The 26,285-nt window shown below is 31.9% G+C and overlaps 1 long non-coding RNA gene across 2 annotated transcripts; it reads left to right on the top strand.

The window, feature by feature from the left end:
- The first annotated feature begins 3,007 nt into the window (after positions 1 to 3,007).
- LOC139488741 (uncharacterized) lies at positions 3,008 to 4,503 on the top strand. 2 transcript variants are annotated; one of them, XR_011656072.1, is made up of 3 exons: positions 3,008 to 3,387; positions 3,744 to 3,822; positions 4,385 to 4,503. It is a non-coding gene; the product is annotated as an uncharacterized lncRNA (long non-coding RNA). The 2 variants fall into 2 exon arrangements; XR_011656073.1 differs by lacking the exon at positions 3,008 to 3,387 and adding an exon at positions 3,456 to 3,595.
- Positions 4,504 to 26,285: the final 21,782 nt, after the last annotated feature.

The following is a 26,285-nucleotide window of genomic DNA, read 5'->3' as shown; positions in this document are numbered from 1 at the left end:
TCGCTGTTTTTTTCAAATTTCTTATTCAATTTATATCAAGAAAAATTTTGTGTAAAGCGCAATGTTTTACTCTATAATGTCAAATAATTAAGAATGTGTCTTGTACATGTTGTAAGACATTGAACTGAAATGTAATAATTCATTATATTCGAAAGTTAATCTCCGAAACAAATTGTGTTATGTTTTACTCACCACTGTTTATAACAGTTGCTTCTGTTGTTCTGATTGTTTCATCTGGAAATAAAACTGGTTCAATATTTTCTCGCAAAGAGCAAATGTTAAATGATTACAAACATAGTTTTTGCATGTTTTACTTGTGTTATACATGATGAGGTTATATGAAAAATTATCTTAAATGCGTATTTGTCTTTTATTCTAAATTACTATAAACGATGTAATGATGCAATTGTTCGATGAATACAATGCTGACTGGCAATTTCTTGAGTGCTATCATAATTCCGTTATACACATTTTGAGTTTAAAATACCAAGTAGTGTCATGATTACTCAACATTGTTTGTGTGCTCCCTTGTAAAATTACACTTTCAATGCCGAAAATTCAAATTTTTTAATAAACTAACCGAAAACAATTGTTTTCGTTAAACTAAGCGTTACAGTTTTCTAATATAGAAAGTTGAAAATCAGTGTACCATAAAATACTTCCCTTCCCGCGCGTCTGGCGTATATACAATATTTAGTCCTGGTATCTATGATAAGTTTATTTACAACCACTGGGTCGATACCACTGCTGGTGGAGATTTATTTCCCGGAGGGTATCACAAGCCCAGTAGTCAGCACTTTTTGTGCTGACATGAATAATCATTGATATTGTTACATTTATAAATTAACTGTTTACAATTTTTTTTGAAATAATTAGGCTTTTCTACCTCAGGCATAGTTTATCTTAGCTGTATTTGGCAACACTTTTAGGAATTTTGGATCTCAATGCTCTTCAACTTTGTACTTTATTTGGCGTTTTTTTTTTTTTTTTTTATCTTTTTTGGATTCGAGCGTCACTGATGAGTCTTTTGTAGACGAAACGCGCATCTGGCGTATATACAAAATTCAGTCCTGGTATTTATGATGAGTTTATTTCCATTTCATAACTGTCTATTTTCCTAATGAAGGGGAGAGTGTCTACTGAAATTTTGAAGGATAATATAACTGAAGAAATATTAGTCAATTAAACCGATATTAAACAAGCAGGTAATATTCTTTTACATTGTATCAGCAGCTCATCAATAAAGAGAGGTCTCAATTGAGAGAATAGTGCCTGGCGTACGAAGATGTATAAAAATGTATTCACAGCGATACCAGGAAGATGTTCGTTAGCACCAAACAGCATTTGAACCATCAATGAAACATTGTATCGTGTTCTATTTGAAAAACAAGAGGCAGTTAATCGTCAGCAGATAATCTTTAAACAATCAAAGAGTGCTTTGAGTGCAACTATCGTTGTAGAGACTGGGAACACAATTCAATCAGAATATGCATAGAAAAAATAATGACGAATATCTGATTCTTCGGATCAGTGATGTGTGTGAGAAGATTTGACAAGAAAATATCTGATTCAGTTTGATAAAGTCAAAAATGAGACAGACTTATCTGCATCTGTTGTATCTTCAAAAAAAAAAGACAGTAACGTAGATAAGTTTGATTAACGTGTAAACAACACTTTACATATATGGACATTTATACTTGATACGAGTTTTATACTTCATATTTTCAAACTTAAGTGACTGATAACAAAAAGAAAAGTCTATTATAAATACAGTACATGGCAAACCGTCTGTTAGGATAAAGATTTTTACATTGAAATTGTGAACCTGTTCTAAGAAAAATAAAAATCACACCAAGGAGTAAACAAATACTCGCAAAACCAAAGGACATTTACATCAACAGTTATAAATAATAAATAAGAAAAAATACAAACTCCACTAAAAACCGGGAGTGAAATCAGGTTCTCCGGAAGGGTTAACATTTCCTGCACCGTATACGGCACCCGTCGTGTTATTACTTTGTTCAGTTTGGTAATGATTGAAGGTTATTATGACTGAGGAAGAACATCAGTGTATGATTTCTGACACACGTTATGATAATGGCCATTGAGCTCATGATGGCGACCGTTACATTTCTTGAGTGATGACCTTAATTTGATTGATTCATAACCCTGTCTTATCAACTTTTGAGAAAGCAGTATTCCTCGTTCAACAAAATCAACATACTTTGAGCTAGCTCTAAATGCAAATGCTATATCAGCATGTATTCAACTTAATAATATGAATTCGGCATGTTAACAAAAGAGACATAAGGAAAAGGTTGTAAAGGTGACAGTATGCATATAATTATATAACATAAACTTACATTAAGACATACAAAACATAAATTCGACGACAAAATGATAATCAATTTTAGAAAGAGAGTAAACTGCCTGATTTAACTTATTCCAGTTAAAAGATATGATAGAAAAACACCTATCATCAGGATTATACTACATGATTTCGGCTCGTAGAATACAAAAACTTACAAATTTAGAATCTTGACATCTGTTGACTCTGAAGAAAAAAGTGCTACTATGTTGATTATATTTTACCAATTCAAACATCCATGGTCAACAAAATAATTTCTCATATTTGAAACGTTTAAATAAATGTCTTAATACTTTAGACTTGTGAAAGATAATTATAGTTACCAGCATTCTTCAAATGTGTTGTTAAGATGGTTGTTTTTAAAATACACCCAACCTCAGCATCGCACCTGTTTTGTAAAAAAAAGTATTAATCATTTTTGTATTGTTTCTTTACATCTAAAAAATTAAACATGCACAAAGACATGATAATAAGTTTCTAATATGTATCAGCAATGAAAAAAGAGAACTACATCCGAATGAAAGATTTACATGTTTAAAGTGTCCGTCAAGGTAAAGGTAAGTGTAATATATTTGTCAATTACGTAACATTTAACTTTTGTTTAAGACAAGACAACGCTATCTTTATGTTTAAGGTGTAATACCACCAAATCATGGTATGTCACATCCGGTTGCATACGAAAGTAGGCCTAAAAAAATATTCCCTTGAATTTGACAGTTGTAGAAAATTAACCCTGCATTTCAATGCACTTAAATTTTTCTGAGTCGTAAATATGTATGTTGGGTGTCTGAAAGCATCATTCTTTTTTTATTTGATGGTCTTATAAAATATTTTGGAACGTTCAGGTTACATAGTTACCAAAGCAGGTAACCAGTAAATAACAGTGTAAAAATTGGGTTGTCTACCCTCGGCGGTGGTTACTTTCTTATATGCAATGAAATGTAGTGTGAAATTTTCACTGTATCACTGGAAAGGATTGAACTTTACACATGCAAAGTATTTCTTTGGTTGAAATAAAGGTAAATACTGTACGATTTTTTTAAAAGTGCCAATTTAACAAAGACTAATAGGGAAAAATCAATGGTGGTATTACACCTATTTAGGGAAACAAAATGTGCACTCGTGACCCTATTGTACTTTCATTTTTAAAAGTTATTAATAAACCAGTTCATACATTGTAAACATGGACTTTTCGGAATGGATTTAGACACAGAAAGTACGTTTGAGGTAAAATTACATTGAAATGGGGGTTTACGGGTGTTTTCTTAGTCAAATGGGTGGACAGACAAAGCTGTATTTAGATTACTGTGTTAAATTTTAAATTACCCTTACAGTTTTTGTTTTGTTTATACAACATGTGAATTTTTTATTTCAGTGTTAACCATGTTCTGAAGAGCATTCTGTTGAAAAATCTTATATGTGAATTGGTCTGCAGATGACACTTCAGCATTAAAGTATGTATCAACTATCATCATGTTTTTTTTTGTTTTGGCCGCAAAAGTTTACAATTTGCCATTGTGCCGTCTACATTTTGCACAGAGAATAACTCATCTAAACACTTATTTGTCCTGGATTTATACACATCAGAATCCAGTCTCACATACTTAAACTTTATAATTCTTACCAATTATTTTTTGTACCAGCATTCCAAGGGACATAACCCTTTTTAAAAAAATTTTGAGGTATTTTTTTATTACTCTTTCTCCCCATTTTCTAATGTAAAATACAAGAAAGTGGACTTTTTGTGTAAATCTATTAGAAATATACTGTTATGAGTAAATAAAAAGACTTTGATACCAGTAGCAATAAATGATTGACTGAAAGGGAACCGTTATTTCTCACACTAGGGGAACAGACCAAAAACTCAAGTTACACATAAGGGCTTATAGAAACTTCCGTGTAGACTGTTAACATTTATAGAGACAGTTCTTTCAGCTAAAACACTTTAATTATTGATTTAACATTACATTTATTTCATTTTTGTGGGAAAATAATCACATTTGTTTTATTTTTTAGACAAAAGATATCAAGTTTTGATGAAAAAGGAAGGAAGGAGGGAAAATGGACCAAAACAGACCAAAACAGACCTTCAAATGAACTCTAAAAGGTGCAATAAAATTGTTTATCATCTTAAAGTTGTCTTTTGTATTCTATTTAATTGTTTGGATGCATATAATATCATGAGATTATGATCAGATATTAGTCAAAACTGCATTTTATAATGATACACTGAAATTAGGATTTTTCGAAGAAATTGGACTGAAATTGCCGTAGGATATGGCCTTACATTATAGTGATTTTCTCTGAAACTATAGTTCTGACTGAGACAAAACTTGACAGTTATGCTTGAAATAACTTGCAATTGGAGGGGAAAAAATTGCATTAAGTTTATTTGACATTTAGGTGTTCTTTAGGTGTAATACCACCAAATCATGGTATGTCACATCCGGTTGCATACGAAAGTAGGCCTAAAAAAATATTCCCTTGAATTTGACAGTTGTAGAAAATTAACCCTGCATTTCAATGCACTTAAATTTTTCTGAGTCGTAAATATGTATGTTGGGTGTCTGAAAGCATCATTCTTTTTTTATTTGATGGTCTTATAAAATATTTTGGAACGTTCAGGTTACATAGTTACCAAAGCAGGTAACCAGTAAATAACAGTGTAAAAATTGGGTTGTCTACCCTCGGCGGTGGTTACTTTCTTATATGCAATGAAATGTAGTGTGAAATTTTCACTGTATCACTGGAAAGGATTGAACTTTACACATGCAAAGTATTTCTTTGGTTGAAATAAAGGTAAATACTGTACGATTTTTTTAAAAGTGCCAATTTAACAAAGACTAATAGGGAAAAATCAATGGTGGTATTACACCTATTTAGATTGCAACTTGAAGTCATACCATTCGATAGGATTGCAGTCACATGTTTTTAAACATTCAACACCATACGTATAGTTTGTACATGGAAGACATCTACCACCGAAGATTCTTGTTGTAGTTCCAATTTTGCATTCTAAAATAGAAAAATACTGATAAGTTCATAAAAAAACAATTTCCAAACATAAATACAAAATAAGGTTTTCAAAATTACATTTTTAGCCAAACAAAATACATGAGTTTGAAAATGTCCCTAAAAGAAACGGTGTTGTCAATTAAATTTAATACAATATATATATATATATATATTTCCATATTTCCATATTTCAAATCCATATACAAAAAGAAAAAGTTATTCAATCTTTTTTTCGTGACATTTTTTGTGGACTGTTCTCTTTTCTTCCCGAGCAATAAACCAGAGTTGGCACTAATTATCTGGTGCTGTTCATACATTTCTTCCATATATTTTTTTAATTAGTATATTGTAGACACTTTTAGGTAACAACAAAACTGACTATTTTATTCAAAAACACTTTGTTGTATTGAAAATATAATGACTGTTAAACAAATTGCCTTTTTGTCTTTTTTTATTCGGACTCTGATTGGTTTTTCTCCAATTTTTATTTTTGAACAACCCATGGTATCTCCTACACATTTTCAAAACGATATTAAAATAAAACCTTCAATCGGTTAGAAGTCTAGCCATCCTTCGATCTATGAAAGTCTTTTTTTATATAAATACGAACAAATAGTTTTGATATTTTTACTACAAAAAACATTTTTGAATGAAAAAAAAAATGTTTTTTGTTGTTACATAAAGTCGACGGAAGATATTAATAGTGCCACAAATACAAAACCCACCAAGACGGAGAAAACAGATATTTAAGATGAAACAAAAGGACAAATAGACGATCGAAAAAGACAGAATTATGATAACAGACTACAAATCAATACACGGGAAACCAGCGATTGAGTATCGAGAACCCACAAAACACCGATTTTACATCAAAGCAAGTTTAAACAACAATCATGATTTTCAAACACACACAATTATACTAACTTAGCTGAGTTCAAATACCAATTCGCAGTTTATTTTGGTATATACTTATAAAAAATATCAAATTATTCAATTGGGATTTAAATAAAAATTGGGGCGAACGTGTGAGGTGCAAATGTGTATTGTACGACTGATTACACGAAGGTTGTCACACACTGAAGGAACTAGATGTACCTAATAGTAGAGCACACATGGGACTGATGTTTTCAGCGCTTTGTTTTAATTTAAATATGATTTTGTCTGTTTATTCGTTTTTTTTTCTATTTTGATTGCAGCCTTGGTGTCCGGTTTATTTCGGAAAAAAGTTTATTCACCGAAAAATGTATGACACGAACCCAACCATCATTCAAACTAAACCTATCCAGTACAGGAGCGTTTGTGGTATTCTCGTTAACTGGCTATCTGTTAACAACAGTTCTACTACTGTAATCACTAGCTAGTCAACACTGAGGTTGCGAGTACGAACCCTGCTCGTGTGGGTGCCCTCGACTCCAATCTTAATTGACTAGGATTGTCAGTTTTTCTTTCGAAGGTCGGTGTTTTTTTTCGGCTTCCTCTGCAAATAAAAAGTGGCCGCCACGAAGTAGCCTAAATGCAGTATTTAAAAGTGGTGTTAAAACTCCAAAAATCAAAAATCAAATCAACCGTTAACAACAATAACGACCAAGATTAATATTGTATACGTATGCAATCGATAGTAATTATGTAATTTACCTCTGCATATACCCTTGATATCTTCATAGTTATGGCAGCAATCTTCAAGTCTGAAATGCAAAAAAAAAAATGACCAGAACTGAAATAAATGTGAGTTTTCTAATAAAAAAAAATAAGATTGAAGCTGATATTTTTTTAAACTTAGAAGTTATCAGCATTTATAGGCATCATTATGTGCAAAATACCGCCTCAGACAAAACAGGAACTTAACTTCCTGATCTGAATGCTTGTTATTTCGCGGAACACCATTTCAATTAATTGCGAAATCGACTCGATTATGGTTTCAAAGTGTTATCCAAATTTCAATAAATATAAGATGTTTTTCTATTTTTTTGTGTGAAATCGATTGTGCACAGCGTCAAGAATGTTTTATTATATACGCTGTAACTAAAAAAATTGGTTACTGCTTTACGCATGTAAAATTATATTTACAACACAAAGAAAAATGGAGTGAAAGTATATTGTCCATTGAAAGTTATGCTATTTTTCAACGAAATATTGAAATAATAACTTGCTTCTTTACTTTAAACAGTACAAAATAAAACAACATATAACTGAAATTCTAGTATGACAACCCCTATTATTATTAACAAGTATAATTATATTATTTCTACTTTTGTGCAAACGCATACTATCCAAATTTAGTTGAACTATGGGTTTCCCCGTTGTATTCGTATTTTACCAATCGCTATCGCTCAGGGTGAAAAACTGATATTAAATAATTTCTTCAGTAAAATATTCGTCTATATTGAAATGACGATCTGTCCAATGAAATTGACGTTGAGTCGAACATTTTAAACATTTTCATCGAGGAATGTCTTCTGTATCATACGACCTTGAGTCGATTCTAAAGAATAATGTACAATGTCGTTTTTACCACGAAAATCGTTGCATCGCTCACCGCCATCTCTAATATTAGAAGGATTTCCAAAAAATCATTTACAATCAATATCGTCATCAATACTTTTTTCACCTCATTATTATCTATCCTTTATAGCGTACAGCAGGTGTGGTAAAGTTACTGTTAACATCAGTAAAGTTGAAAACTGAAACAGCTCTTTATAATTAGTAAACAATTTTAGATTTTCCCAAAATTGGTTCCCGAGAATCAGTAGTTAAATAGAAACAATTATTCTACTTTATATTTAAATACATGTCATTAATTTTTTTACTTTATGGTTTGCATCATTGTTTTATTGAGATCATCAATGTATTCATCATTAAGAAATATTTACGAAGTTGTACAAATAATTTGACATTAATATTTTCTTCTTTAGGGGTACATATCTTCATAATGCCCGCATTTTACGCTAGTTTCATTTTTGTCATATACAATTGAGTAGTAAGGGGTCCTTGCTCTAAATGAAAAGTCTAATTGTTATTCACCGTTCCATTTAAATTTGGAATAAACTGAATATAGTTGTAAAGTATCATTTAAATAGTCGAAACCAGCAAAGTATATACATATGTACAAATTGTACATCTTTGCCTCGTCGGGCATATCCAAGCAATAGGTAGAGTCACAACATATTATGTGTTTCCGAAATACTTTGTCTTTGTATCAGTTACAAATGACACCACATGCAGACAGTACTCGAATCTAATATTCAGTTCTATATGCCATTTAACATATATCTGAACAGCTTTTGAATCAAATGGATTTATCTCTATCGTTACGTTTTTAACTTAATTAGTTTGGTTCTTTTTTGTTGACATACATGTAGGTGATAAATATCATGACAAAATCTGAATTTTCAAACCATATTGAACCACGGTTTTCTTTTTCTTCATGAGACAATGCAAAGGCAAGAATTTGACAGTTATTTTCCATTCATATGATGTGTCTGAGTTTTTAATTTTCCTATGGGTTCGGTATTTTTATTTTTTTTACTTTTGAGATAGAACAATGTGATTGATCTAATGCGTTTAAAAGTGATCATACAAGGTGATATGTCTTGTTTAAATGTTACTTGACATTAATTGAAACTAACCCTTCGTTGTTGATACAAATCCCGTCCATTGAATTTATAATTCCACAAATAAGTAACACAATCACTAGGTTCTTCATTTTAAATCGATAACAGATGAAATCGTTTTCAACAGTAACAACATAAGGAAGAATTTTAACATTATAATTTGATTGATAGGTTATATATAAAATTACTCAAAACGTTTCCAGATAGATTGACACGATACATGTACACAACGCATCTTCTCATATCGCTTAAAAATGTGTTGTACAACTTATTTTATGAATTGACAATTAATAAAACCATGATTAAAGATGTTTAATATTTAAAAGTAAAACTAAAGTATTTAACAAAAATATGAATATATACAAGACCATACAAGGCTTCCCATGTGCCTAATTTTGAAATGTGTACAACTTGTCCAAAAAAGATATCAAAATAATATTTGATATCTTATAGTTGTATATGTAAACATTTAATTCATTAAGTTATAAGTTTGATCACCTCTTCCACTTTGATATAAACTTTGGTATCAAGTTTATAACCAATTCCGGATCTGTACGACATGTCATTTCCGATTATAGACCCGTTTCTTAGAGAAAAAAACACAAGACGCTTTTTTTGTCAACAAAGGTGCCATCGATGCAATGTATTCAAATAAAAAAAAATATAGATCGAAATGTATTTCAGATACAATTGTTTTATGCAAAAGTATACTAGTGACTCAAAATATTAGGCATATCTATGTTCAAACATATAAGGTTGCATTTCTGTAAATATTGGCAATGCAATTTCCCATAGGATTTCCTTTTACGGCTAAAACTGTACCACTTTTACTATGAAGTTTTGAAAAAAATCTTATCCTAGAATTAAAGTTCATATGCACCACAATTTTTTTTAAAAATCAAAATGTAGGACAGTGCGGCATATTTTCAATGTTTATATGCCCTGCACTTCTCGGAGTTTAAACAAACACTAAATTTCTTAACTACCCCTACCTCGAACGAAAGGTTACCACAGATTTCAATGTAAACAATATGCACGTGTATATTTACTGATAACATTCCCAAGTTATGCCTCTGTGAGATGGAAAACAGAGAGCATAACTGGGAACCAGTATGTAAACAAAATTAATTTTCTATGAATATTCAAGATCTCCCCAAAAGAGGCGTGTTTTGAGAAACAGCTGTATTTACAAAGTGTAATCTATAAAAGGGAAATTTGGAAAAATATGCGAGTAGGTAGAAAATACAAGACACGAGGATACGCCATGACTGATGGGGATTGAGGCTAACAATCTTCATGGAAATGAAATAGGTCTATATGAGCTAATCATCAAAATGTATTGACAGGCTGTAACACTATATATATATATATATATATTCAAACTTTAGTTGTTTTTGTCCTTTTTTACAGTTATTTATCTGTTCATCTTTCTTTTTTCATCTCTTTAGATTACATTGTATTTTTGTGGTTTTCCCTCGATCAAAGATTTTTTTCTGCTTCCATGTGATCTTCTCTCCTTTGAATGCCTAATAATTAAAATATTATCAGAAATTTATTTTTCAATGCAATTTATGCTAGTAAGAATGTGCACATATTTTTGGTTGTTACTGTAGTGACTGGCTGTTCAGTAACAACTTCAATATTCAGATGGTGGTAATGAAATGCAAGATTTCGATTTCAGTCGGGCAATAATGTAGAACTATACATATCCTTCTGTCACGCAGCGTTTTTTCTTTTGAAAAAAAAAGGGCAAGTCATAACTTTAAAGCGTCCTCTAAATTGATCGACTGTCTTCGAAACAGTTTGCATTGGCAAAAGAATCCTAAATACCTGACCATAATGCAATAAAGGAAACTGTCTAAGATCTGATTTAGTCGTAACTTCCGAAGAGTAAAGTGAATGTATCATGTCCGTTCTGAGGTATAGCATGTGTTGTTTAAATTGTTTTGTCAATTTGAGATTGTGTAGGAAAATGTTATTCAGTTTAATGATTGAACTGATGTTTACCCCTTCTTTTTTCATACAGAAAACTTTATTAGGCTGCTTTTAATAATAACTGAAGATATATCAAAACCCGCTGTCGGTGATTTTGCTTTACAAAAAAAATTTGTACAAATAATACAAAAAACACTAAAAATATTTTTTTTTTATTATACAGTAAAATCTTACTAAACTGAACCCTTTAGGGACTTGCCAATTTTTTTTCGGTGTTGGCAGGTATTCAGTTTCATCAGGTTCACAATGCATAAACTGTTATATAATTGTCTTCAGAAAAAGTTTGGATTAGATAGGTTTCCAGTTTATTCAGGGTTCGGTTTAATCAGGTTTCACTGTACACTGAATACTATGTTAAAATCCAGACGTGCGATTTGTCTACAAAGGACAGTGGTGCTTGGATCAAAAACTTAGAATATTTAAACAATCTATAAACAATAGAAAAAGATTAAATATCATATGAAAACTTTTTCAATCCAGCACACTAAAGGCGGAGCAATACGAATTCCCAGCACCCGGGAGTTATAACAAAACGTATTCGGATGATTTTTTAGCTGCAACTTGGAATTAATTTCACGTAGATCTTTTTCGTATTGATAACACATAATTTTACGTCTACTTGTTTTTAAGACAGACAGCTAGATACCATAAACATACTATGTATACACATGCCAGAGTCTGAGCTTGATTTGCTTTATGATATAAAAACTAAACTGACGAAAAAAGGTCATTTATTCAAAATCATAAAATGCAAAAAATACATTTTGCAAATAAAACATTTGACATAAAAGTTCATATTTCATATGAAATAATAATACATAATTAATACGAAATTACATCAACTAATATCATGTCAATTGAATAAATGACAAAGAATAGCAAAGGTGGGGAGAAAAATCTGCCCCATAAATAAACATATATAGATATCTACTTCAAAATATAACAATAAGGGCGGTATGTGGGTGGGAATTTTGAACAAATTGTTTGATAAGAATCACAAGTTAACACATCAAATGCTGATGATAAAAGGAAGTGACCACAATACACTTACACGTGAACTCGTACTGACCCGCAAGATCATTGACCAATAAGAAAGATGATATCCAATCATGCATTGGTCATAAGTGATTTTTTTCTGCACGTGAAAACATGTTATCTAATTTCAACAATTTATCGTTTAATTAAGTAGGACACTCTGACCTTTGACCAAACTAGAGACATCATACATTTACAGTATTTAAAGCTGACTCTTTTATTTAAGTCGGTTAAAAATAACCAATTAAAACAGAATTATCTTCTCTGCTGTCTTAAATTATTTTATTCCGCTTGATTTTCAATTAGCAAATAAAATTGGTTATACTTTCAAGCAGCTATTTCAAGTAACCGTTTCGCGAACAGTTGTAATGTACATAAAGATTTCTATCCCCTACACTGCATAGCTAAAATAAGCAGACTTATAAAATATATTTATAAAATAAAAATATTAGGAGGGTGCCCTCTTTTCCCTCTATATGACATTCCAGGTCTCTCATCTTATATATCTTATATATATTTTACTAAAATAATTATGACTCATTACAAAGTTATGCAAGGTGTATATTAAATATAGCAGATCAACACATGTTTAGATGTTAACGTATAAAGCCTACTTTATTAGAACACACGTGTTTAAGAAGGTTATTCATTGAAAATAGTTAATTCAAATTATTTCAATCCTTTTCATACTTACTAAATATTCTTATACTTATTGTCATAATATATATATATAAAAAACAAAACAAAGACATTGTGTTAAAAAAATAGAAGCACAAATCTGTATGTTGAATTTCAACTCTTGTAAGGTCTTTTTGATTCATAAACTTAAGCACCAACTAAATCATCTTAAAAAGAACCAAAAACGACTTGTCTGAAAAATATAGGCTAGTCGATCCAACATTTTATTTGGTAAAATATATCCTAAGGTGCCTTATATGGTTGATTGTGTTTCGACAGTATATAAATATTTTATACACGTATTAGAACCAAGCATGTACTCAAGTTACAGCACGAGACCGCCAAAAGATGTCTGAACTTTATTTTTTTCAATATTATATTCAATATCCTGGTACCATTGATTCAACTATTCACACCACTGGATCGATGCTACTGCTGGTGGACGTTTCGAAATGGTTAGCTAGCTTTAAAACCAGGCTACACTCACCATTTTCTACACAAGAAAATGCCTGTACCAAGTCAGGAATATGACAGTTGCTCTCCATTTGTTTGCATGCATTTGAGCTTTTGACTTCGCCAATTGTTAAGGGACTTTCCGTTTTGAATTTAACTTCAAGTTCGATATTTGTGTCATTTACTTTGAACCACTTTTAAATGATTGAGACCAAATCAATTGCATCTATCATTAAGTGTGGAAACAGACCATTAAATCATTTTTGAACTTCTAGGATAAGGATCATTTAGCTGTCACCAAATTGGATCTTTCATAATGTTTTAAACTTGCTTTGCTTTAAACTTAACCTCTCACACGTAGAAGGAATTGTTTGCCATTCAGTGGATCACCCACTTTTAATGAGAATTTTGTTTTCACTCATAGTTTTATTTGGAATATGTTTGTCTATTTTCTATTTAACTGTTTAATTGCAGTTTTTGCGTCTGGTGTCTGCAGCGTATGGCGTACTAAATTATAATCCTGGTACCTTTGATAACTATTTAAACCACTGGGTCGATGCCACTGCTGGTGAACGTTTCGTCCCCGAGGGTATCACAAGCCCAGTAGTAAACATTTTGGTGTTGACATGAATATTAATAATGTGGTCATTTTTATAAATTTCCTGTTTACAAAACTTCGAATTTTTCGAAAAACTAAGGATTTTCTTATTCCAGGCATAGATAACTGCTTGATAAACGAATTAGGTATTTACAATTCACTTGGAAACTCAACATATACCCTCACGACACTTACCAAAGAGGAAATCCTGGATAATCATAGGTCTGTTCTGTGTTCCTTTGGAATTTCAACCAAAGATGAAGAACTGGATCTGCCATCACTATATTGGATACCTAAACTACATAAGTGTCCTTACAAACAACGGTATATTGCTGGGTCTTCCAAGTGCTCCACAAAACCTCTTTCGAAATTATTAACATCTATTTTATCAGCAATCACAGGCGGGCTTCAAAGTTATTGTGAAACTGCCTATTCTAGAGGGGGCGTGAATCAGATGTGGATACTTAAAAATTCCATAGATCTTTTAGAGTACATACAATCTAACTCTCTTTCATCGTGTAACAGTATTAAAACATTTGACTTTTCTACTCTTTACACTAGTATTCCACATTCCAAACTAAAAGACAAATTCAAAGAGTTGGTATTGCTTTGCTTCGTAAAAGAGAATGGCCAACGTAGATACAAGTATCTTGTCTTAGGGAGGGATAAATCCTACATTGTAAAGGATCACTCTGATTCGAACAAAAAATTCTCTGAAACTGATATCATCAAGATGCTTGATTTCTTGATTGACAACATATTTGTTACGTTCGGAGGACGTGTTTTTCAACAGACTGTCGGCATTTCAATGGGAACAAACTGTGTCCCTCTACTTGCCGACGTGTTTCTTTATTATTATGAGGCTGACTTCTTGCAAGAACTTCTTAGGAAGAAAGATAAGAAGTTAGCAATATCCTTTAACTCTACTTTTCGCTACATAGATGATGTTCTTTAACTAAATAATTCAAAATTTGGTGACTATGTGGAACGCATCTATCCAATCGAGCTAGATATAAAGGATACTACAGATACAGTTAAGTCGGCCTCATATCTTGACTTACATCTAGAAATTGACAATGAGGGTCGGTTGAAAACAAAACTTTACGACAAAAGAGATGATTTCAGCTTTCCAATTGTGAACTTTCCATTTCTAAGTAGCAACATTCCAGCAGCACCTGCATACGGGGTATATATCTCCCAACTGATACGATATTCCCGTGCTTGCATTTCCTATCATGATTTTCTTGATAGAGGGTTGCTGCTCACAAGGAAGCTATTAAACCAAGAGTTCCAAATGGTGAAGTTGAAATCATCCCTTCGTAAATTTTACGGACGCCATAACGAGTTGGTTAACCGTTATGGAATAACCGTTTCACAAATGATATCGGATATGTTCCTTACGTCGTAACTACAATTCCCTTCCCTTTCATGAATGTGACCTATCGAATTAGACTATTTACCGGATTTGTTATCACATAAGCAACACGACGGGTGCCACATGTGGAGCAGGATCTGCTTACCCTTCCGGAGCACCTCAGATCACCCCTAGTTTTTTGGTGGGGTTCGTGTTGTTTATTCTTTAGTTTTCTATGTTGTGTCGTGTGTGCTCTTGTTTGTTTGTCCTTTTCATTTTTAGCTATGGCGTTGTCAGTTTGTTTTAGATTTATGAGTTTGACTGTCCCTTTGGTATCTTTCGTCCCTCTTTTACCTTAGCCGTATGTGGCACAACTTTTTAGAATTTGGATCTTCAATGCTCTTCAACTTTGTACTTGTTTGACTTATATATATTTCGATATGAGCGTCACTGATGAGTCTTATGTAGACGAAACGTGAGTCTGGCGTACTAAATAATAATCCTGGTACCTTTGATTACTATTTGGTGTTATCTTCCTTTCAGGAAAAAAAGATTCACTGACAAATTTCCAGTAGCAACCATCCTTCAAAACTTCTAGTACATGAATGGCAATGATACTCTTGTGAAATGACCATCCAATAGCAACAGCAACGACCGAAATTAATAATGTAACCGTTTGATAAAGATTTCAGCCCGGAAGTCTTTTACAAATTACCTGTGCATATACACCTGATAGTTTCGTAGTTTAAGCTACACTCTGGAATTCTTTAATGTTGAAAATATCATTAAGGTCGAAACTGTAACTTTTTGATGGAAAACGGACTAACATCATTAACCCTGTTGCGAGAATTTTGAATCAATTTCACAAGAAAACATAGATCTTGTTTATGAAAGTACATTAATTTGACTCGGACATACATAATGTTTGAGTTAAATAAACAATACTTTACTTTGTTTTAAACAATAAATGGCGATAGCTATTTGTTTTCTTGGGCATTCGATTGAGTACTGCTTCTAGAATGTTTTGTAAATATTGCAAGGAAAAAATATACGCTTCTTCATGCATTTGTATTGGCAGGAAAGCAGTCTGCTATGATGTTGCAACAATATTATCTTCTTTTAATCCTAATTTGGTAACTACCTTAAGTTAATTCAAATTGTATTACATTAAGAACACTGAACGAAAGACAGAGGGACATATATCTTTCGTTTGAAAGTGTTTTTAGCCGGCAAAATATTGAAACATAAAATCGTGTATTTTTACACCAAGAAGTCCAAAATCAAACCGAAGTATCTTTTAAAGTAAAGGTACACGTTTCTTTCCATATTTCGAAAGGTGATATATAAATTGTTTTGTGTCATATATCGTACGAATATTTAACAAGGGATGTCTCTTCTCGGTTCTTATATACAACAACAATGTACATGTAAAGTGAATACTATTGTTTAAGTTATAGGAATCGTTGTATCCCTCACCGACTTGTATATCAATAATTTAGTAGGATATCACAAAAGTCATGTAAGTTCGTCATAAATAATGTATGCGCTTATGTTTAAATAGGTCATCATAGCATTGGGCTTTTAACAGCTGATGATTTTATGTATACGTACATAAAAGATATAAGCTGTAGAAATGTTCACCGATATTTTTATGTTTTAGACCGTTAAATAATTTTGAGTTAGTGTCTATCAAAACATTTACTTATTGAATGTTGATTTTCATATTTGTTTCCATGTACTCTGTTGTGTGTTCTGTCAAATCTTTATAATAGGATTTTTTGTCACTGTAAACAGTCATGGTTATATATCTAGCCTAAAAGTAAATAAGTGGTTGATTATTAATTATTAAGTTTAAGAAACTCTCAGATAATAATATTTTTCATAATAACCAGATAAAATATCTTAAACTCTTTTAAAACAATGCTTAATAATTAATTGTTTATATATCTTTCAAAATATTTTTTTTTCATAGATTTTAATTTACAAAATCTTCTAAGATTTTGCTCACATCTATTAGAATTTTTTGGGGAAATCACAGATATTTTTTCCATAACACCACTTTTTGAAGTCTCTCATTGCAGTATTTTTGTGCGAAAAGTTCTAAGGTCCAAAAAATAATCGAGTATAATCTATACGGGAAATAAGGAACAGCATCAATAATTTATACTTTACAATCATAAACAATTATATTTAGCAAAATTATTCCATTGATTGACAGAAGATAGACAACTAAGTTTGTATTCAAATGTAAATTTGCAAGACATTTGTTTTATGTCCGTTCTGAAGTATAACATGTATTATGTAATTTTTTTGTGAAAATTTAGGAAAATTTTATTTAGGTTGATGATCATATTAACCTTGATACGTTATTCACGTGCTTGTTCACACTATACGGACTTCATATACAGGAGTGTGCTCCTTACGCAGAAACTGCTCCAACAAAGTTATGAGGAGGACAGATTAAAATTGACACTCCGTAAATTTTATGGACACCATCACGAATTGGTTGATCCATATAATGTCTCTTTAACCAAACTAGCTAAGGACATTTTTACCACATGGTAGATTGTGGTTTGTCATTATGTCGTCTAATCTTTTAATTACCAAACGTGACTTATTCCCGATTGTGACCGTTTTGCTGAATGTGAATTCGCATTACTATAAGACGTGTTTCTGTACTTGTTTATCCCAAATTCATGTATTTAGTTTACATGTTTAATGTTATATTTGTAATTCTCATCAGATTTTGTCAAATGTGTTGACGTCTTCTTATTATATATTTAGGTATGACGTATAGAAAAATTAACCACCTCCTCTTTATTAATTATATTAAATTTTGTACGATTATTTACGTTTGAAGTTGGATTCATTACAAACTGGACATATATATATTACTGTTAATTGCTATTAATAAGTATTGCAATATGCATTTTGTTTAAATGAATTATCAGTATTTAGTTCTAAATCAATCCTAATTCTATCTCATTTTTGAATGATAGTTTTTCATATGTGACGTCATGCTGTTTCTAAATTTCATAAATTCAAATGTGGCATAACGTTTCTGCCTTTTCGCCATCGTATGTGACGTCACAATTTTTTTAATAACGTTGACGCTTGGACTGATTCGGATGTGTGTCTATTTTGTGATAAACTTGGGTTTAGTTTTCTGTAATTAGTTAATATTTTAGTTTCATTATGTATATCTCTTTCATATTCATTTGTTAACATTTACTGTTTGCAATAGCATTAAGTATTCTATATAATAAGGATGTTCTTATCCCGTGCATAAAAACAATGCCGTATTTGTCAAAACCTTTTCAACTTTTAATCTTCAGTGCTGTACAACTTTGTACCTTTTTCACGTTCGATCTTTTATATCTAGGCGTTATGTATTCAGGTTTAGTTTTCTGTAATTAGTAAATACTTTAGTTTCTTTGTGTATATCTCTTTCATATTCATTTGATAAAATTTACTGTTTGCAATAGCATGAATTGTTCTATATAATAAGAATGTTCTTATCCCGGGCATAAAAACAATGCCGTATTTTGCGAAACCTTTTCAACTTTTGATCTTCAGTGCTGTACAACTTTGTACTTTTTTCACTTTCGATCTTTTATATCTGGGCGTCACTGGTGAGTCTTGTGTGGGCAAGGCGCGTTTTTGGCGTATTGAATTTTAAACCTGATGCTTTTTGTTATCTATTAATCATGTTTTTCTGTGTCTAATATGTTCTCCTATTTATTTGTATTGTAGTCCTGTAATATTATGTTGTCATTTCAATGTTATATTTAACTTTGCCATTAAAGTGCGAGGTTTGGCATGCCTTAAAACCAGGTTCAACCCACCACTTTTATTCCCCTTTAAAAGTGTCCTGTACCAAGTCAGGAAGATGGTCATTGTTATATATTGTTCGTTTCTCTTTGTGTTGCATTTTAACGTTGAGTCGTTTGTGTTTTCTCTTATTTTTGAGATATTGAGATAAGACGTGGCACGGTACTTGTCTATCCCAAATTCATGTATTTGGTTTTCATGTTACATTTGTTATTCTCGTGGTGTTTTGTCTGATGATTGGTCTGTTTCTGTGTGTGTTGCGTTTCGATGTTGTGTCGTTGTTCTCCTCTTATATTTAATGCGTTTCGCTCGGTTTTGGTTTGTTACCCCGATTTTGTTTTTTGTCCATGGATTTATGAGTTTTGAACAGCGGTATACTACTGTTGCCTTTATTTACCACTTATATTAGGCTACCTAAAGATAATGATTGAAATTGAAACAAAACTTGCAGTCGGTAATTTTGCTTAACAATTACTGTGTACAAATAACCAAAAATACCAAAGATACACGGATAATTATGTTAAAAGCAAGACGTAGGATTCGTCAACACAGGACTCAACTGTGGCGCTTGAAACAGAAATTTTAAATTAGTGCTTTCGTAATTTAAACATTTTAGCAACAATGAAATTGCGAAAAATGAAGAATGTATGCTGTTTCATTCTAGCAAACTAACACGAACCCAACGGAAACCTGGAACAATATCTGGTGCTCCGTAAAGGTAAATAGATTCTGCTGCACATGTGGCATTTAATGTGTTGCTAATGGTATGTTTGGTTATCAGTCACAATCGAAGACATGAGGTCAGGAGTGTGGTTACGACTATTGAAACACATACGTGGTCATCATAATACTCCACAACAATCAACCAACCCGTGATGTCGTCTATGCAAGTTTTAAAAAGACAACTAGGAACCATTTGAGGAAATTATGTTTCTAGATAGCAGCCAACCCCTTTCAACTAAATAATGATCGCCATAAGAATAGTCAGTGGAGCTTATATCAAATCAATTGAAGTTAAAAAATAAATCTGAAAGTAGATATCGTGAGCTAGTGGAATGTTCTTTTAAGAGATGATGGAAGAATTTTAAACTCGCAGTTCATATTTCCAAAAACGGTTTCTTTAAAAGGCAATTACTCATTTAAGTGTGAATATTGAATTACTGAATGAAAACAATATGCTGACATTGTCTAAAAAAATAGAAAAAAAAATAAGTAAGTCGATCCAACAATTTTCATTTTTTTATAAACTATACTCAAATGTGATTTCCATGATTTAACGTGTTTTTGAAAGTAAACACATGCTTCAAACATCATGATCATGACCTTAATTTACAGCACAAATACGTTAAAAGATTTCTGAGCTAAAAAAAAAATAATCAAAAATATTCCATTATGTTGAAACGAAAAAAACTAAATGCTTGATACGACCACATCATTCCGCAGTTTGACTATGTCATATTTAAGAGTCGTGTTGAAGGCCTTTTTTCAAAATATTTAAACTACAAAGATAATATTTAAGTTGGTTGACCGTTATAGAATAACCGTTTCACAAATGATATCAGATATGTTCTTTTCGTCGTAACTACAATCCCCTTCACTATCATGAATGACCTACCGAATTAGACTATTAAACTATACCAGATTTGTTATAACATAAGCAACACGCAATGCCACATGTGATGCAGGATCTTCTTACCTTTACGGAGCACCTGAGATCACCCCTAGTTTTTGGGGGAGTTCGTGTTGCTTATTCGTTAGTTTTCTATGTTGTGTCCTGTTTTCTATTGTTTGTCTGTTTGTCTTTTTCATTTTTAGCCAGGTGTTGTCAGTTTATTTTCGATTAATGAGTTTGACTGTCCCTCTGGTATCTTTCGTCCCTCTTTTACAGTGGAGCTTTTTACTTAATTGAATTATTGTTAATAATGAAGAAACTGATCTATTACGGAGAGAAGAACTCGTGGCTACATGTAAGATGTGGTATTCGATTAAAATTGTATTGGAATAAACAAAAAACATACATGTATTTGTTATTTGTGACAGAATACCAAACACCAAATGATGTTGAATTTCAGATTCCACAAATAACTACAGAGATCCCTTGATGATTCATGAAAGTTTCATATGGGAAATCAAATTGATTTGCGGAAGTACCAGTAGAAAAATGGTTTGAATAATTGCGGAAGAGTTATATGAACAATGTGACATTTTAAGTATAATTTATTTCTCATACAAATGAGACTCCAGTACAAACAGGTTTAGGAAACACATTAAAAAAATATCCTTATATGGGTTTGCATTTAAATTCGACTTTTTAATAGGGTGTCAATGGAAAAACCAGGCAGTGGATGGCACATGATATATTTTGTTTTCAAAATTTGTTCATCTATTTCATATTACAAATTCATTCTTTCTCAAAGTTAAATTTAGTTTTTTTTTTATTAACTGCAACAAATAAAGAGAAAAACAATACATAGAAAGCACTGAAAATTCATTGAAAAGGAGAGATAACTCTTCATTTTGTACAAAATTTTGTTGCATTGTTAGTGAACTTTAAAATTATTTTCTGAGCCATCCACTGTTGATTCAAAAATATCTTTGACATATATCTCCTTTGTATGATATAAACACCGATTGGAACCAAAAATTCAATGGGAAGAAATTATGTTTTGCCACCCATATCATAGGATTTGCCTGAAAATTTACTTGGACAGCCTCTTAACAAACTGAACTTTTTGATCTGTGTCTTTTTTTCTGTATGTCAGTTGTGTTTGCGTTTAAAGTCATATGAAACTTCAAAATAAAAAAAAAACAACGTTAAACATGTTCAAGTTTTTAATACTTAAATTGCTAAGTTTTACCACTACAGAAGTGAAAGTGAATTTAAAAAAAAATCATTAATATAAAATTTTTAATAAACGTACCAATATTGTATTATTCCGTTCCTATGCACTAATTCGGCGATATTTTCCCACATGCAGTGACCTTAACTAGGATACCTCTCGTTATAGCTTCGGCAAACACATATCGAAGAACGAGGAGAAAAACCGTGATGAAAGAATATAAACATAAGTGCTCTTGAAGATAATTAAAAATAACAGATTCTTATAGAGCAAATTTGATGCACCAAATCATTTATCAGCTGTCAAGGAGTAGATTAATTAACACACGTGAACGCTTGGAAAATATAGAAACAAATGTCATGGCTCTTTACAATTCTCTTATATGTTGAGCTTTCCACGTGTTCTGCTTTTATTTGTATCAATATCACGATCCGGTAAACTTCGGCAACAAACTCGAAAATGTATAAGCTTGCTTTCCAAAACCAGTGAATAGAAAAATATTTGTCGATTATACGTTATAGATGTGAAATAAAAATATAAAAAAAGTGCATGTAAGACTTAGTTTAGTATATATGCATGCATTGGTTCAATAATTTCGATAACACTAAAATTTTAAGAAGCTCGTTTAATATGACTTTAAGACAAATCTGATCTCTCTTGCCCTCTATCAGAGCGTGATATTTTAGTAATTCATATATCTTATCAACATATATATTAACAAGAGTGCACACACTGAAATGTCTCGCCTTCTTTACTAATCATTGATATTATGTTGATAGTCCTAAGTATAAAGCTTTAACAACTGCCACATAAACTTAACATAAACCAAGATAGTTAAACAAAGACAAATGAACCTTGAAAATGAGGTCAAGGTCAGATGAACCATGCCAGGCAGACATGTACAGCTAACAATGCTTCCATACAATAAATATAGTTGACCTATTACTTATAGTTTACGAAAAACAGACCAAAACACAAAAACTTAACACTGTGCAATGAACCGTGAAATTGAGATCATGGTCAAATAAAACCTGCGGGACTTACATATAGATCATAAAATATTTCCATACACCAAATATAGTTGACCTTTGGCATATAATATTAGATAAAAAGACCAAAACTCAAAAACTTAACTTTGACCACTGAACCATGAAAATGAGGTCAAGGTCAGATGACATCTGCCCGCTAGACATGTACACCTTACAATCATTCCATACAACAAATATAGTATACTTATTGCACAAAGTATGGGAAAAAAAGACCAAAACACAAACACTTAACTATAACCACTGAACCATGAAAATGAGGTCAAGGTCAGATGAACTATGCCAGGCAGACATGTACAGCTAACAATGCTTCCATACAATAAATATAGTTGACCTATTACTTATAGTTTACGAAAAACAGACCAAAACACAAAAACTTAACACTGTGCAATGAACCGTGAAATTGAGGTCATGGTCAAATAAAACCTGCGGGACTTACATATAGATCATAAAATAATTCCAAACACCAAATATAGTTGACCTTTGGCATATAATATTAGATAAAAAGAACAAAACTCAAAAACTTAACTTTGACCACTGAACCATGAAAATGAGGTCAAGGTCAGATGACATCTGCCCGCTAGACATGTACACCTTACAATCATTCCATACAACAAATATAGTAGACTTATTGCACAAAGTATGGGAAAAATAGACCAAAACACAAAAACTTAACTATAACCACTGAACCATGAAAATGAGGTCAAGGTCAGATGACACCTGCCAGTTGGACATGTACACCTAACAGTCCTTCCATACACCGAATATACTAGCCCTATTGCTTATAGTATCTGAGATATGGACTTGACCACCAAAACTTAACCTTGTTCACTGATCCATGAAATGAGGTCGAGGTCAAGTGAAAACTGTTTGACAGGCATAAGGACCTTGCAAGGTACGCACATACCAAATATAGTTATCCTATTACTTATAATAAGAGAGGATTCAACATTACAAAAATTCTGAACTTTTTTTTCAAGTGGTCACTGAACCATGAGAATGAGGTCAAGGACATTGGACATGTGACTGACAGAAACTTCGTAACATGAGGCATCTATAAACGAAGTATGAAGCATCCAGGTCTTCCACCTTCTAAAATATAAAGCTTTTAAGAAGTTAGCTAACACCGCCGCCGTCGCCGCCGCCGCCGCCGCCGCCGGATCACTATCCCTATGTCGAGCTTTCTGCAACAAAAGTTGCAGGCTCGACAAAAATGAGTAACATGATGGATGTCACATGTTGAGTAGAGTCTGCTAACCCTTCTTGAGTACTTGAGAATTGGTATTTCTAAAAAAAGGCTAGTGTGGTATGTTTTATCGAGGAATAAAAAGATATTAGAAAACAACCGAAACGAGCAAACAGTTAAAGAACAATTAGTTTCTTGAGGGCAACATACAGTATGGATATAGTCCAAAGTAAGAGAAACGGTCAAATATATCAAATTAATACAATATATCCCAAAAATACGAAAATCATTTATATGTGTCATTCAAAAACAAGGTTCCTTACTATTTTTCTAAGTTCTAAAACCTACTAATTTTTCTTCCAACTCTCTGTAAGAAAATATTCAAACATTTTTGAAAGTTATTCCGGTGCAGCTTCTGGTCTGAAAAGTGTAAACATATAGTTGAGAACAGTGATCCTACTACTAAACTTTTGGATTGAAGTATGGCCAAATATGTGCATAATTAAAAAGCAGTCGGAAATGCTTTAATATTAATCAAATATAAGTAACACACAAGTTAAAAAAAGGTATACCTCCTTTCCGACTACGGATAATTTCAGTTATGTTCAAATACCACATACAGACACTACTTATAGTGTTGTCATCATAAGTACAAATGAAGTACGAATCATTATTAATTATATACAGAACATGACATGTAAACTGATTGATTGGTTAATTTTTGTGATTATTTATAATCAAACACAATTTAAACACATGATTTGGCGTCTTCATAACTGTTCGAGTTACTATCATTTTCGTCCCGATATATTTTGTTTAAATATATTTTGTTTGAATTTGCTTTCGTTGACTCATCTTTTAAATCAATTTCACTACGAAATGATTTCTGTTCAGTTGCCGCTGACTTGTCTCGATCAGTCGGTTTGCACGATTCCACTGTATGACAATTAATCATTGATATATTAGATTCAGCTTTCATGTTTATGTAATCATGTACGTTTCCAATTTTTAATACATATGATGAATCATCTCCAACCAATGTTTTATCATTGCCTGCTTTTGTTTCTTGAAACTTCTGATTTTCATATGTGGGATTGTTCATATACCTGTCTTTTTGTAGTGGATTGTTCACATTATCATGATTATAAGATGCATTATTTGTGACATATTCATTTGCAGAAATTTTGAATTTCTTATGAACCATCACAGGGACTTCGTAACCATGTGAATCTAGTTGCCAATTCTCCTGAAGTGGTTGATATAGATTGTTATATGCTTTATTGTCTTGATCTACACCGTCTTCGTTGGACGAATTAAATGAACTACATTCTGCCTGTGATGTTTTATCTTGCAATTGGTAATTTTCATCCTCTTCTATTGTGAAATAAGGATCGAGGTATCCTGTGTCACCATGTTCAGAACTGGTTGCAATAGAAAGACTCTCTTGAGAAACCATATCAATAGTTTCGTAATGAGATTCTTGTGATGGTACGTTTATATCCGTCGTGTCAAATGTTAATGGATTCTCATCAATCTCATCATAGACGCCAAAATAAGGAGAAGGTTCTAAGGGTTCTAATATCACGTCTTCATTTGTGATTCTTGATTCCATAAACAGTCGTTTTCTGAATGTACAAATCAAATAACCAAAACCAGCCATAATGAAACAACCGGTTATACATATTGTCAAAATGATCCATTCTGATATTGCCGTTCCTTCAATTATATTAAAACATATCAATAACTGTTAAAATAGTGTATGAGCCTAATAACACATGCAAATACACTCTCATGGACCTGTATATTGGCATTGCACAAGGTCACATTTTTTCTCTGATCTTTTAGGACGTCTTTACAACAAATTTATAAGAAGTGGGATGTGCAATGATTGCTTATCTAGTTTATGATGCATGATATGCCTGTCAGTAGCCAATAATTCAGAGGTTATCGTTTTTTATACATAAATTAACAGTTAGTTTGCTTGTTTGAACTGCTTTAAATTTGTCATTCTGGGCCTTTATAGCTGACTATGCCGTATTGACTTTGTTCATTGTTTAAGTCCGTTCTGTGTGACCTATAGTTGATAATTTCTGTACCATTTGGTCTTTTGTGAACAGTTGTCTCCTTGACAATCATACAACATCTTTTATTTTTACTTTACATCACTTTTCTTGGTGGATGAACTTTTTACCTTTTTACAGTTCTTCTGGTGAATTACCTTTCGGAATTTTTTAAACACATATTTCATATTGTCAGAGAGTGTCATACGTAGAAA

The sequence above is a fragment of the Mytilus edulis genome, chromosome 9, assembly GCF_963676685.1.
Source record: "Mytilus edulis chromosome 9, xbMytEdul2.2, whole genome shotgun sequence".
Classification (NCBI taxonomy): domain Eukaryota; kingdom Metazoa; phylum Mollusca; class Bivalvia; order Mytilida; family Mytilidae; genus Mytilus; species Mytilus edulis.
This window is presented reverse-complemented; position numbering and strand designations above follow the sequence as displayed.